Source organism: Thalia democratica, chromosome 1 (genome assembly GCF_965202585.1).
Source record: "Thalia democratica chromosome 1, ktThaDemo2.hap1.1, whole genome shotgun sequence".
NCBI lineage: Eukaryota > Metazoa > Chordata > Thaliacea > Salpida > Salpidae > Thalia > Thalia democratica.
The window spans coordinates 63,888,157-63,905,580 of record NC_139165.1 but is presented as its reverse complement, the minus strand read 5'-3'; positions in this window follow the sequence as shown (position 1 = coordinate 63,905,580).

Below are 17,424 nucleotides of genomic sequence, written 5' to 3'. Positions count from 1 at the left end.
TACTTTCTAATAAATAAAAACAACTAATTGTAATTTTTAAATTGATAAGTCCGGAACTTTTTAACTAGTTGTTATTTTCTCTGAGAGTTCTTATAAAGCTTTTCAAAATATTGTTAGTAAAATGTATCATTTCTCAAACAAGTAGAGTTACAATATTATATAAACATATTCTCATCACGGATGTAAACACTACCATGGTGTTTAGAGTATTACTGTTTATTGAACGATAAAAAATCCGCTCAAAATATTTTATCCTAGGACCTGGTGTACAAAAATCCCTTCGGTATCGAGTAGTACATCATTTATAAATCTTAACAATGCAACTTATCGGAATTTATTGATTTAGGAGATACACATACATTATTAGTATAAATTTTAACCTAGTATAAAACATAAAAATGTATAGAGTGAAATTTATATACTTGAGCTTGTTCATTTTATAAAATTTTTCATCGTACAAAACGTTACAAAGTAAAATGTATATATACGTAATATATTTCTTATTAAGATACTCAAGTAGCTTTTTAGACTTTTACAAAAAAGCAAATTGACTAAAATATGTTTTTAAGTAAATCAGTTATTAAAAATTATGGTTTAACTAATATTAACTAAACATTAACGAGATACAAAGGTTATTTTTTTATTATAAGTTTTTTTTAACACATAGTGTTTAATTAAGTTTTGGTATGCATTAATTTCGCAGATAAAAACGTTAAAGGCGAAATTTACTAGCTTTAAAGTTTAGAGAAAAAAGTTTTTTTTTTTATTAAAAAGTTTTTAGTATACTTTACTTTGGGTTTTTTGAAACCATTTAAAAACTATTACTATCTCTACTATTGCTGCTCTCAGCAACTAATTTTTTGTAGAAGTTAAACTATAATTATCTTAATAAAGAATTATGGAAAAAACATTGTAAAGTATCAAATACTAGGCTTAAAACTTATTATTTAATAAAAATTGATTAGAGTTTACTATAAAATACTATTTGGAAGGTATTAATACTATGCTACTAGAGGAGTAAATACTTTTAACGTACTTTAAGTTTTTTGCAAACAAAATCTAACTTAAATGAAAATAATGTATTATATGTTTTGGTTTAAAAAAACATTCTATTTGACTACGATTTATTTAAGCACTGACGAGGTCTTTGACCGATACTTAGTTTGAAAAATAAATTCTTGAAATAATAAATTGTAAATAATATATCTTTTAAATAAAAGTTATACTGATAATGTATTTTTGATATACAGCTTTTTGAGATTAAAAAATGTGCATTAGTGACTTTTGAAAAACTTATTTCTTTTTACAAACAAAATAAAGTCAAATCAAACAAATTAAAGTCCGAATGTTTGAAAAGTTTATAAATGAAATAATTTTAGTTTTTTTTTTCCTCTGATATATATTTTAATTCGTTATTTATCTTATATTGTATACAAGTTAGTATTATTGTTAATATTATTTTATTTTTATCATCATTATTTTCATCCGTTTATTACAAATCAGCAGTTACAGGCCAAATTACACATTTACAATCAGTTTTCACTGGTGTTCTTAAAAAAAATATTATTTTATTGTTTAGTATATATAGTTAAGACTACAAAGAAACAAATTAAAATATATTTTTATTTTCTATTTTTCGTTTATTTTTTAAACTAGATATTGTATTATAAAATACTTAAAAGAGCTGATTCTAAACATTATGTTTAAAAGGTTATGAGCTTTTATAGCCTTCCACCTACTATAATAAACGTGCTTTTTTTTCAAATAAAACATAAAAGAACTCTGCAATACTAGACACAGAGACAGTATGGATAAAAAGTAGTTGTTACATCTAAATAACATTGAAGGAAATCTTCAAAGATGTTGTGACCTATCGTCAACCAATAAATTTTTTGTCACTCTGACTTTAATTATACATAGGAAACTATAAGTTAAATAGAAAGGAAAATAAATTAAAGAAACACCTCATTTATAAAAAAATTAGTTATAAAAGGTTTAATAATTGATTTAGGATTGATATAATGATTGATATAGGACTTTTGATGACGACGTTAAGCCAAAAGGTGTACAGTCATCTATCCAAGAGCACCTCCTCAACAACCCTGTTTGCGCTGAGAATTACCTGGATAGTAGGTTCAAAACTATATCTAGAGCGAGAAACACTTACCATCTCTCAGTTCTAGAATCTTTGTTTAATAGAACTCGTGAACCGAAAATTTGCAAACAAAGAGATTTTTACAATTTAAAACTTTATAAATAGCGTGTTTTTAGTATTATTGTTGTTGTTTATTGTCGTATTTTTGTAATGTACTTTTTATTTAATTTTGTTTCAGGTAAAATTTTTACTATCTTAAAGGTTTTTGTTTTTGTTTTAACAGCTTTGTTTTACAAGCAACTTCAAATCAGCTGAGTATAATTCAATTCTAATTCAAACATTTTAAACAGACTTTTATGCTTTATGAAGTAACAATTTTAAGCTACATATTTCAAAATTACTGTTTATAACTAAATTTACACTAAATTATTATCAGTTTTCAGCAAGTTTATTCTGATGAAGAGCTAAACGAAATTAATTAATAGACCTTTTTGAAAATGAGTGACTTATGTTTAAACTTTTAGTTAAAAATTTAAAGAAAAAAATCCATCATTTTTCAACATTTAGTAGTATAGAAAAATAAAAAAGTACAAAAGTATTACATTTTTGGTGATACTAAAGTAATAAATATTTTATACTCTAAGTTACATAACTTAATAATTTGTTTCAAGAGTTTTAGTTTTAATATTTTTTTTTAACTTGACTTATTTTGTTAGAATTTAATTTTTATACGAGAGTTTCGGTAGCCTTATATTAAGGCTAGGATACATAATTGTTTATAGTTATAAATATAACTAAACTTTACCTTTTAATGATAACTTTAAATTAATTGTAAAAGTTTATTACCGGAAAAAAATTAAGTATTTTTAAAACATGTCGTATATAACATTATGCTTAACTGTTGAAATAGACTACATTTTGAGAAAATAACTGTTAGTATATTAGAAACAATAGTATAACGTACAATTTATACAACTTTAACATAAAATTAGCTTATAAAATGTTTGTATGTTCTATATACTAGTTATAGATAAAGTAGAAGTCGTTGTTATTATATTATTCACGTTAAACTTATATTATATATTGTTTATTGAACGATAAAAAAAGCGCTCAAAAAGTTTGGTCTAAGGACCTGATGTACGAAAATCCTTTCGGTAATCGAGTCAGTTATAAAAACAGTTTTATCAATTTTTATATTTTTCTTGTTTTTATTTACTATAGTACTTTTGCTTGAGTTTTCTCAATAAACAGTTTTAAATAAGAGTAAGTTATATAACATTTAATAGCACATTTTTTACAAAAACTGTTATTTTAAAACTTAAGTGAGAGTAAACAACGATTTTTTATGAAGTTTTGTACATCCTTTGCATTCTGAAATTTTCTAATAAGTAAATTAAAAGGTTTTTTATTTTGGTTTTACTATGAAAAATACTTTCTTACGATTTAAAATAAATATATTAATAAAACTACCATTATAATATATGGATAGTCTAGCTTAGTGGTTCTTTAACATTTCAAAATCGCACTGTAGATCTAAAAAGTAACATTATTTTGCACGTCAACTTTTCGTAAGCAAAAATTACTAATATAACTCAATTGTATTAGTTGCTACACAAGTAATTAATTTATTAAAAACTGATAAAAATAAGCTAATAGAATAAAAAGAAAGAATTTGTACTTTTACTTGAATTCTTTTACAACTCATTATAGTTTATAAGCACAGCTATCTTATTTTTGTTCCAATAATGTGAATATGTTACAGTATACTTTTAATAACACTAGGCTAAAAAGTATTGTTCAAATTTAGAAAATCAAAAAACTATCCCTAATATGCTTTAGTTTTTTATTTCAATTACTATCTAGCAAAGTTAATCACTGTAAAATATATTCGATATAAAATGCTTTGGTTGGATTAATTCATTTTTGTGGGTTTTAAAACATAACTAAACAACTTTTCATAAATTATAATTTTTTATAAGCTTATTTTTTACTACTGATAGTTTCTTTAATTTAGTAAGTCTCTTCTGTACTTGTTATAAAACTACATCAATAAAAAATTACTAAAGCTTTAAAAAAAGGTTATTTAAAATATCATATATACGAACATTTAACTTTAAAAATCTAATTGAAAATTATAAATTTCTTAACAAAAAATGAGAGTAAACTAACTAAGCACATTTAATAGCAGTTAATGTGTTAAAGTGAGGCTAAGACTTATTTTTCAAACTGACATTAAGTAAGAAAAGTTATAAATCATCTTAATTTAAGTTTATTAAACTTTGTATAAGTGTTTATAAAATTTTATGTCTTATAAAGTTTCTAAAAAGTTTTTTTTTAATTATTGTATAAGTATAAGTATTAAGTTTATGACTGTTTGTTAGAGTTTAAAAATTTTCTATCATAAAAATTTAAACAGAGCAAAAATTTATGTTAGGGTTTATAACAAAGGCAGTATAAAAAGTAATTTATTGTTCATTGCTAAATAATGATACTGAATAAATTACTACGGAATTTTAAATAGAAGGCAACGACCGTTCATTATTTATCCAATAGAAAACTTGGTCACGTTTTTCTTGTATTAATTGTTACGCAACATGTTATTTTCTAACCTAGTTAAATAAAGTCAAAAAACATAGACGTCCTATACTTTGCATTGAAAGTTGATTAACTGCTTAGAATATGTTAAGATTATTGATTGGTATACTGTACTTTCTAGGTAGTTTTAATGAAAATAAACCGAACGGTCAATAAAATGATTGTACACAGTATTTATCATTTATCTTTCACATCGCATTTTAATATCAAATTTGTATACTTTAACACAAACCTAATTATATAAATAAGTAGTTTTAAAGACAATTATCTGCAAAACTTTTACAAAATTTGTTTAATTAGTTAAAAAATATGTGGTTTATTGAAAAATTTAGCTAAACAACAGGACAAATATTTTGAGCAGGTTTTTTCAAAGTTATCAAAATATTTCTCCTAATCGTATGTTGTTTTTCCGACAATAAATTTAGTCAGTAAAACAAAAGCTTTAAATCTTAAATTCTAATAGGTAGTTTATTCTACTACTCAATACGGTAAGTGTATTGTACAGTGGTTTTTTAGGATTTAAAACTGTAATGTAGTTAGCTTTCTTTCTTTTCTTTTTATATATTGTTTTATTTCCTTAAGTTTAAAACTTGAAATTTGAAATTTATATTTATTAGCTCGTAAAAAAAAAGTAAAATCAGATTGTATACGACTCGATGACCGAAAGGTTCTTTCGTGTTCCAGATCCTTACACTAAGATTTTTTGAGCGCTTTTCTTTTGTCGTTCAATAATCATTAATGTAATACCTGACAATTTTTCCACCGAAAATAATGCCTGAAAGTATAAAGGAAAGGTAAAAAATAAAGCTATGTACAACAACAACATAAAGTATATAATCAAATCATGTTAGATAAAATACTTACAAAGTGTATAACTTTTAATAACAAAATACAAAAGCAAAGTACAAAAGTTTTACACTGTTGTATTTTTTGAATTATTATCATTTATTATAAACGTAACTAATCACCTTTAAAAAAGGTTTAAAATTGTAATTCTCTGGAAACCTAAAAATTAACAAGTTATAGTTTAGGTACAACCGCTGATTAAACCCGATCCGGACGCGAGCATCTTGGAAAGTAGAAGCTCCTACTGGTACCCGAAATAGCGTGGATACCCAAAGCTTACTTTTTTGATTCCTACAATAAATCAAAAATAAATAAATAAAATTTCAAATGAAGGACTTTAATTTAGCTATGTTTTAAACATAAAGTAGAGATGAGTGCAAATTTTGTTACATACTTAAAGAATAATAATCTGTATTTTCTAAGCTTAATTTTCAAACTGTTGAAACATACTTTGTTACTTCGTATTTAGCAACAAATTAAGAAAATAAATAAACTTTAAAAGTCCCTGGTAGTTTTACTCTATATACAATTTAAAACTTGTTTTTTCACTACTTTATGAATTGTTTTTTTTTTGTTGTTTTGTTTTAATTTTCATACAGTTTGCTGTCATTGGATAGGCCAGCTAAATTTATGTAAAATAACGAATTTAAGAAAAGTAATAAAAAACTCAAACATAATATATATTAGTAAAACTTATTCAGTTAAAATTTACAGTTAAGTTATGAATTGAAAAAATTAACATAAAGTTCAGGTTTTGAATCAATCTGGCAAGACTATTTGTTAATCTTACCGAAACTAAGATCCTAATTTATTATAATATTAATTCAATATTTATAAATAGTATTAAACTTAATCACAATATTTTGAAATAATATTGATGACAAAAAAGCTAAAAACTTATGTACCTTGTGTAAAAAGCGTTTTTAACAGTTCATAAAAATGTATCTTAAACTAGCAGCTGACCTATAATCATTTCACTATGGCACTCAACTACTTTATTATATTTTAGATCGAAAAAGTTTTATTTGATACTTAAATTTCTTTTTTAAAGTGTATTTTCTAAGTTAACGTAAGTTTAGACTTTTTTTTTTTTTTGGAAAATTGGTGTAATAATCAAATAAATTAGATTCATAAAGAACAATACTATTTAACCCTTTTTTTTATAGAATAACTAATACATTATCACTCATAGTGGTTTTTATAATAATTGTTTTGCTTTAACTATATTTTAAGATTTAAATATGTAGTTGTAAAAAATAAAATAAAAATTTCTCAAAACATTTTACGAAATTTTAACTGATTAATATGTCTGAGTTTATCTGGTTAGTAAATACTTTTTTCTGCTAGTAGTTTATTAATTCATTTCTTAAATTTTTTATGCTTGCTTTTGCAGAATTGGAATTAAATAAATGTGAACGTAGCATTAAAAATCTGAAGCTAAAAGAAAATTAACATTGTGTCCATGGGTTACTATGGCTTTCCAGGTCAATACTGGCAACATATGTCTAAAAAAGAAAGCTTAACATTATTTTGTTTTTAATAAATCTATCTAAATATCAGAAAAACATTACATTAAATGAGTAACAGGCAGGTCTATGACCGAAAATGCTCTTCATACTAAATCTATTTACTTAAGCTGTGAGTGTTCACTTTTTTTTTTAAACTTTAAGTTAAAAACATAGTAAATTGTTTGGTTTAAATAGGTTTTTATCTTAATTTTTTTCAAAATAAATGAACTTTATATAACAGCTGATTATTGTTTTTAGTTTGCATGAGTTATAGATTATAGAATACGATAAAAAGTCATTGCTCAAAAATTTTGGTCAAGGACCTGGAGTATAAAAAGACCTTTTGGTTATCGATCTACGTACCAATATGAAGTTGTAAATTACCTTATAGAATATACATTACGTTTAGGGTTTGAAGTCAAAAATTATATTAGCTAAATATAACTAAAAAAGTTATTATTATCATTACTATTAATATCATTATTGTTATCATTATTATAAGCCATAAATGCAAACAAGTGAAAAGTTAAAAGAATAATAAGCATTTATGAATAAATTTTGCATAAATATATAAACAAAACAATATCTAAGTATTGTCAAATATTATATAAGCTTTAATTTTTTTTATGGCAACTAATAAAAAATTAGACTTTAACTATATTACGTTAGTACTGATATAACTTTTGTAAAACATACTAAAACATATTTAAACTTTTTTAACAGAATAAGCGAAACTAGATAATAGTTAAACATAAAAACTATTAAAGCGTTTAAATAAAAGTTCTAAGACTAAAAATAGTTAATGAACCGGACGCTTAACATGATTTTGTTTATCTAGTTATATTTTATCTAGCATTATCAATTAATTTTTAAAAACATAATCTTTGTTTTGTCTAACTTTTTTCATTTATTTAACACATTTTACAACACCTTCTTTTGTAGACAACTACCAAATACGGATCCTTAGTTTAGAAAAAAATTAGCAAATATTGTTTGAAGAGTGTACAGACAGGTTTAGTTTAAGTTTAGTTTTTGTACAATTATGTAAAAAAATTTAGACTTTAAATGCAAAACTTTTTTTTAGTATATAACTCAGTTTTTTAGCCAACTGGTGGACTTGAGGTTTTTAAATTGTAAAAGAATGTTTTCGTCTGGTTTATACTTTCTAATTCAATTGTATACAAGTTTAATAGTTTGCTTGATACATTAATTTTACTAAAAAAGTTAATATTTATACAATTATCACAATACTCAAATTTGTTATTTAACTAACTTTAATTAACTGTTATAAGCCGTATAGACCAGGAGTTTTTTATAAGTCGCTGACATATTTTCTTAAAATAAGTTGTTCCTGGGATGCACTTATAGAAAAAAGTCTTCTGCGGGTTGCATTTAATTGAATGCAATATTCAATAAAAAAATTATATAAGAAATTATTCGAAAATACGCAATAATAAACCGCTAGTTACTATTATATATAGAGCCATATAAAAAAAATTACCACGAAGATGCTTTTTGTTGTTTGTTGCTTCTTTTGCTGAAAAGTACCGCGCGGGACGTAGATTTTTGCTTTGAGGGCTGCTTTTTGCCCGCGGGCCGCATTTGCCAACACCTCCTAATAGTTATTGAAGTTATTTTCTAAGTTTTAAAGTTTGCTTTTCTACTTATTTTTATTCTAATCAACTCTTCAGTTAATAAAATAAGTATTTAAACTTTGTGTTTACTAGCTATTCGTTGTTTTTAAAAAGTTTTTTTTTAAGTAAAACTTTTAATCTATAAATTAAAAGTTTGGTATAAAAATTTATAAACGATAACTTAGAGTCAATGTTTGTTTTAAGAATATGCGCTGAATTTTCTAGTTAATTTTTAGTAAAGTTAAAGTATAAATGTACAACATTGTTTCAAACTAGCTACTACAACAACTTAAATTTTGTATACCAAAAAACCAAACAAACAAACTCTTGTTTTATACAAACAAATAACGGCTTAAATCAGAATTCGTTTTGATGAATGATTTATTGCAGATTTGGTATTGATAATAAACAGAAAATTTTTGATGTTTAAAAATTTGTATACGTATCTTGAACACTAATAAACAATAACTAAAAAAATGTTTATGTTGTATAATTACTTTACTTGTTATACAATTATCCGAAAACTAATCTTAGTTTGTCAGCTACTATTAGGTACTGATACTTTTATACAACATCCTTTAAAATTTTGTTTTAATGTATTATGTTATAGTTGTTACATATATATTTATTATGGTAGAAAAACATCAGACTTACTCTTAAATAGTTTAGTACTTTTTAGTCCCGATCATTTTACTTGTAAGGGAGTTCAAAAAAAAAGTAGACAAAACATTGCTAAAAATAAAAGATTACATTATATAATTCCTTGTTTCAGTTAACTACTGTAAAACAAAAACAAATAAGCATATACGTATATTTTTATCTGCAATAATGTTCAAAACATTCTTTAAAAAACTTAAGATCAACCATTTAAAAAATTACTTATCATAAAACATCTTATAAGTTTGATTTTTACCAATTTGTTTAGAAAATGTTGTACATTTTATGTCATTGTGTATCTACTGCTTTAAGTAAGTCCACTTTAAGTATAAAATTATACGCAATAAATTTGTTTTAGTAAAATATTTTTTTTGTCTGAAGCTGCTTTACACTCGACATTTGATCAAAGCGTTTATTTTTCAAAAAGTCTTATGAGTATGACAGTTTTAAATAAGTTAAGCCTTGACTTAACTTTTATTTTCAAACAACATTAAAGTTACTATCTATCAAAACACAAATAGTTTTGTACAAACGCGTGACTTACTTTAGACTATCACATTATTAAAATATTCATTTAATGTTATAAAGAAACATTATTTTGATTATTGTCTTATTTTCATAATTTCACGTACCCTAAGAATCTAAACAAAGTTGTGCTTAACTTGAAAATGTTAATTTGAATGTGATACTGTCAGAAGGTTTTTTTTTGTATTATTTGCATCAGGGATACCGATACTTTACTCTATTTTGTGTTGAAAGAATTTTACTTATTTTATTAAACACCCTTGCAAATGTATAACCATAAACTTTGTGTCAAAAATAGTTAAAAGTTTTAAGACGTTCGGTTTTACTTCTTAAATATTAATAAAATTAATACAGTTATTGAAAGTTTTCTCTTTAAATCGAATAACTTGAAAAATTTGAATTATAATTAACGAAACTAATTATTTCACAATGTTGTATTCCAGAAAAATTAACACTAAAACTAGTATTTATATAACTTTTTACCTTGATACAATTTTAATTTGAAAACTATTTATGGTTTATTTTATAAAAAGTATTTCTTTTAGACATAATTAGATACTTATTTATAAAATAATTACTTAACTTATCTTTTTTAAGATAATTTAAAACATTAAATTTATAACAAACTAATAACTTTAAATTTGATTTTTAATAGTAAAATATGTAAGAAAATTCACAAATTTATTAGTATATGTAAATATATTGAAAAATTTTTACTTGAATTTTAGAAGTGTAAATATTTCTTTTAAAAGTCTTTAAACGTGCAATATTTAAATAAATAACATAACTTTAAGGTTTAACAATAAATATTAACTCATCCAATGATTTTTACTTTTGTATAGATTATAGACAAAGAAAAAAAAAACTTTAAAATAATTTTATAAGGATTATAAAAAAATTTATATAAAAATTAAATAAGTTACTACTTGTTTTACTTTTTCACTGGTCTAAGTAATGATTTTACTATTCAATCTTCTGAAAACAATTTTATCAGGGATTAAGTAAATTATTTAAACAAAAAAAAATAATTATGAAATGATTTTTTTAGTCTAAGACCTAATAAAAATACAATAGTAATTGCTATTATTTAGAACGAACCAATGTCATTTAATCCTTTGCAACATACACAGTAAAGGCAAACCTAAGATGTAAAGTAACTGATTATATATTTTTAAAACATATAAAAACAATATCACGATGAAACGTGTTTATACTATAATTAGTTGTTTTTTCTTTCATTAAAACTACATTTAGATCATTCTGGATCCTTAAAAAATTACCCTGATCTTTTAGGAATTTCATTCCACAGTTTAATTCTCGATAATCTGGAGATTTTTGTCTATGATCACTATAACATCTAGGTAAAAAACTATTTTCTTAAAAATAATGTTAACATTATATATACTTTGTCTATATTTCAAAAATAATACTTTAAATAACTGACAAAAATTAGTTTTTAATTTTAAAATAAGCACACCTAGCTCATAATAAAACAAGTTTTTACCATCTAACATTAACTTTTTGTAAAATATGCTTGACTTTTAATATATCTTTAATAATTAATACATCTAAGTACTTTACTAATAAATACATTAGCTTCATCGATTATAGGTTTGTTTGTTAAGCCCAAGCACAAAAAATCGTGTCTAATGTAACTCATGAATAATAAATTAAATAGAGATTTTTTTTTAAATGTACTTTGTTTCAAATAAAATTTTTATTTTTTTGAAAATTTAAGTTCTAATGTTCTACGTGTTCTATATAACTAAGGTTACCTTTAATTTTGTTATCTTTAAACTTGTATCTATTAGTTTTTCTACAATAGTTTTACATTTTGTAATACTAAAGTTTTTTTCTCCGTTTTTTTTTACTGAACGAAACTCATTTTTTTATATACTCAGCTTCATTAACTTTTACTTTAGGCCTGTTTGCATGAGCCAGTTTGAATTTACTTAAAATTTAAATTAAGTTTATTTATACGCTTTCTTGTAAATATGTGTAATGTTCAAAGTTATATACATATACTAGTTTTTCATCTCCAAAATAAAGAATCGTTAAACTAGTGTTGTTCTATAAACCATTTATTCAGAGCAATAATTTTTTTAAGACTGAAAACTTTGGTACTCTAACATCAACTTTTTACAGGTTTAAAAATACCTCTTTACGATGCCTATGTTTATTGCTGCTTACAGTCTTAAAACTCTTATAATGCCTACTTGAAACTGTTGAATGAAAATACTTTTGTAAATATATAAACAATACTCGGAATTTAATAAAATTTGCTGTAAAGTCACAACCGTGAAAGAAACTTTATAAGTTTAACTTAAACGTTTATTACAACCTCGTATGAAGTAATATAAAATGTAATTTTTATCTAAATAATTATTCTAGTTAAGAACTTATAGTAAAAATTTACTATTGACTTGATCTACTTGTTAAAAATTTTCTTTCAGTTTGTTAAATAACAGTTGTCAACGATATATCTTTTTTTTTAAGAATGAAAAACGAAAACATAAATATTAAATAACCCTAAACAATAATAAGACAATCAATACTAATACTTCTAAAAAGTAAGAAACAAAATTATCTTTGTTCGTGAAAAAATAATAGTCCTGTAGACAGACAAACATTGTAAGTCGATAATAATATCCACGTACAAAAAAGTTGTAGTTTTCTAATAAAAAGCAAGAAGTAAAAAGCATAAAAGTTAAAAAAAATTAAAGTTAAAAACATATTATTATCTAACAGTTTTCTAACAATAAAACATTCACATATGTAAAAAAAATAATACACAAAAAAAATTTCTATATGAATTTGTATATACATATATATATAAAGCTGTTTTCTATATAAAATATAAAAAAAAGTAAAATATTGTTCTATTTAGTTTCTAAAACATTTTATTTTTGTCTTTCTATTTAATTTCAATAAAGAGATTTTTTTAATAAGGTTAAGTACCATAAAAGTAGTTCAGCTCAGCTTTGAATCAAAACTCAAAAATAAAACCAATGTATTCTTTTTATACAAATTTTTTGGTATTAGAGGTAATATCGTAAAGTAATTTATTTTTTATTTTTACTAAAGGAGTATCTTTACTAAAAACTAGTAAACTTAAAAACCTTAAGCTTTTACTAAGCATTTCAAGTTTATTCTTTCTAATTATCTTTTTATCAGCTAAAGCTTGATAGATATAAAAATTAACTATTATTTACACTTTGTTTTTGTTTCCAAATTTCTTATCGTTTATATATAATGTTTCATATCAATTTCAACTAATCGAAAAAATGCAAACTAAGTTAATTTTGATACTCAGGTTAGGTGCAAATATCAAGTTTTAATTTCAAACTTTGTTATTAAATGTTTTAGTGAATAAATAAGCGGTTATAGTAGAAAATAAAATCTAACCATTTGTTAAACAGTTTAGCTTACATTTTAAAATTGCATAAAATAATTTAAAATAGAACCCTGTTTGATAATTCTAAATAAGCTATTACAAAATCTAGATAGGAGGTACAAGAAATACTTAATTTAAATAGTATAAAATTTCGTATTTATTTTTAATGTGATTCTATTTAACTTTTTATCGTTTTGAGTATTTTAAATCAATTATTGTAGCTTAGTATATGTGAAAAATACTAAGCAATATTAAGCTAAAACATCAAAGGTTTTTTGCTGTTTGTAATTTCAGTAATCAAATTAAGGGATACAAAACACTAAAACCTCTGCTCAGTTACAGCAGTAAACTTTTAATAAAGTCATTTAAACTTTTTAGTTAACTTGTCAACAAAAAATAAAAGAATATTTAATTTAGTATTAAAAAGTTTTAAAAACTTACCATGATTACTCAAATAAAGTTACTAAAAGATATATTTGTCGATCGAAAAGTTTTTTTTGAGTCGAACTTACAAACTAATTCTTATAAAGAAAGGTTTAGTAGTAATTTTTTTTAGATTTGTAAATATTTCACATGTTTAGTTTTGTTATTTTTTTTATAGCTCTATCTTTTAAAGTTTGTTGAAAACATTTTATAAATTCATTTATTAAAGTCTCACGACTTTTAGATTAAAAAATAACAACTTTCGACCGAAAATTCCTACGTTTTGTAAAGCTTTTAGGAGTAAAACTTATAACTATTGCCAAAAAAACTCCATAAAAATTAATTGATTCTTTCTAAAAAACTTCCCTTCTAAACATTATTTTATTACTAGAGCTAATATAGTACGACTGTACATAAAGTGCGAGTATTCATACTAAATCCTTATACTTATATATACACTTAAACTAATATTAACAGTTACATTGTTTTGTACTTTGATTTTTCTTGTAGTTTTTAGTCAAAGTTGATTAGTTTGAAAATAACTTCCTGCCAGATGGTAAAGTGACGTTTTTAAAAATACAATATGTCATAAGATGTAGGTGGGTGGCATTTTATGGCTACTAAAATGATTAACTGACGTCACAGCCAACGACCAGCAGTTTCTACTTGACATTGAAAGATAGATTTACAATTATTTTCAAAATTCTATGCATTAATTAATAATTAAGTATGTTCTAGAATTTTGTACTTTTTGTTTTATTTAATTTGGTCGATTTTCATTATTAAAAAACTGTGTGTGAGTTTGTATTCACAGTATTATTTATGTATGATAGTATTTTATGACTTACTTGTACTAAACTAAAGTAATTTTCTCTGTTCTTACATAGTTAAAAACCTCCCTAAAGTTGAAAAAAGCTATGAGAAATCAAGGTGTTAATCTTTTCTAAAAATATTTTTTAAGTTTAAAAATGAACTTATTATCATTCATGCACGTCAGCTGAACTGTAAAACAAAAAATAAGTCTTGAGTTAACACCTGTAAATATGTTATTGAATGTTGATTTTGTAAGTTATAAGTATTTTTTTAGTTCTTTAAATTAAGTTATTTTATGCACAATTTTTTAAATCTATATCTTTTTTGTTACTGTTAATAATTTATTCTATAGTATATACTAAAATTGTAAACTTTCTATTAGTTGAAGGTAATTATAAAACTTTAAAAAAAATAATATTTAATTAGTCCGAATAACTTAAAATTTTTGATTCAAATTCCTTACAAACTAAATTTATTTAAATCCTTTTACAACCGGTGATAAATGTTTTCTTTATTATTTTAAACTGCAAATTTCGTCAAAGGTATTAATTCTAATAAACTTATAATATTGCAAACTACCATAAAAGTATAAACTATATTCTTAATTCTTGTTTAGTGTAAACCATAAAGTTTATCCGTGTCGTATTTTAGCTAATAAAGTTAACTAGTTAAATTCTAAAATGAACTAGCACAATATAATGTTTGAAAGTAACTTTTTTCTTTAAATTCTTTTGTAATAGCATGTTGCTTATAGAAGTCTGTTAGGGTTATATAAAGTTGATAGTTACACAGATATGATTTTTTTTTTGCTTTGAAGTATTATTTTAAAGTACTTGTGTAATAATCGATACATATAGCAGTACTTGTAGCTAATTTTTATTCTAAAATTTTTCACCTTGGTTTTCTATGAATTTGTATAAATCTAGTTTTTTCTAGTTTGATTTTGAAATAAACTCAACAAAAACATAGTCAAAAAATTTGCAAATATTTTTTATTAATTACTAAATCGTGCTTTATAAGTTATACATTTAAAATTACTACTTCAATGGTATGAATTTGATTGTTTAACTTAGTTTATGACTTTATTTATTCTTATTTTATTTTTAAATTATTTTTGTTCTTATTTATAGTAAAAAAAAATTTCTGTTTTTTTTTTACAGATAATATATCTGTCAGAAATTCTGTGGGTTTAAGAAAGTGTTCTTCAAAACCTAAGTTTTTAAATATTCATAAGATCTTCAACTATTTTACTGTTTTTTAATGAGTTATAAAGGATAGAAGTTGAACAACTGTTTTTACTATTTTACTTTTTTTATAGTTACTCCTAAAGCTGTTTGTCAAATAGACCTACTATATAAGCATTCGCTTTGTATATATTACAGTAAAAAAAATAGTAATAATACATCTAACTGTTATTAAAGTGCTGACTAATTTAAACTTACAAATATAATAAAGTGATATAATATAATTATTATGTAAAATTAAAACTTTAAAAAGATAGCAAAAATAGTCTTTTTACCATGTTTTGATTAATCTTTTTTTTCATAAGTTGATTTTAAACATAAACTAAAATTACAATGCAAAGTTTTAAGTTAAAAAAAAAACTTATTTTTTAAGTTTTATAGGTTAATAATTTGCTTAATAGTAAGTTTATTTTACTGTACAAAAAGATAAAATAACCGACACTTAATGTTATAACCCGAATTTTGAAAAACTTTGTTTTAAAGTGAAATTTTTATGTATAAATTTAATAAAAAAATAAATAATGATTGACAAAGAACATTAAACAATTGTTTAATAATATAGTTGTACTTGTTTTTTATAATCTTATGTTTTAATAAAATAGATGTTTTTAGACTATTTTTTGCTGCTTCTGCAGTACAACAATAAAGTAAGATTAAAGTTTTAAGCATGTAAGATATTTATCATTTCTGCCGACTAAACATTTACAACAAAAAAAATAATTAGTCTGCATGAACAAATAGTAACATATTTAACCATTGACACCCTGATTTTAGCAACTTTAATTTACTTAGCAAGTAACATTAAAGTTACTGTTTAAAAAAAAACTTATATTGTTTTTAAGTTTTAGAAATGGATATGAACTTTAAACTTTAATTATGTTAAGTGTTGTGTTGATTTTGCTAAGTGTTGTCAATAGTTTAATTTGTAAAATTTATTTTTGTTTGTTTTATTAATATTTTATAAAATGTCAAGGTAAGTTAAATGAACATATTTTTTATAGCTAAGATATTTTTTTAATTTTTTGAGTAATATAAAAAATCACAAGTTACTATTCTTCTTCTTTTCACAGTTTATGTTTATGTCTATGGTTTATTTGTAAAATGATAAACACAAAAAATTATTTTTCAATTAAACATATCAATGATGAAAAGTTTTCAACAGGAAACATTTTAAATAAATTAAATGTATAAGACGTGCAGTAGCCAATCAATGAATTTTTATTTTTTTATTAGCTTTATTTTCCCACGCCGGGCACAAAAAAAATATGGCAACGATCAAACTAAAAAATACTTTTTTATCAGCAATAAACTTTTTCCTTCAACTTCCACAAGTGACGTACATTGAGTTGCGTATTCGTCATTACTCTTGTTAAACATAAATTTATAGGCTATAGAGTTTCTTTCGATCAGATTGATTTTCTCTGAACTCACCACCCACGTGCACACTCTATTCATAAATCGTCCGCCTCGACAGAACTACTTAAGTACGCACAAGTCAACCGGTAGCAAGTTTGTTTGTTAACTTTGCAATAGCATCATACAGAGATAGCATAAAGCGAGAGAACCGCTTTTTTCTCTGCCTTTCCTGCCCTCTAGGTTTAAAACAGGGAGTGTAGTGAAGCATTGAATATCTTTAGCGTTCAAATGTTTTTGTTTGCACACGCATTTACATGCTGTTCGCGCTTTATTA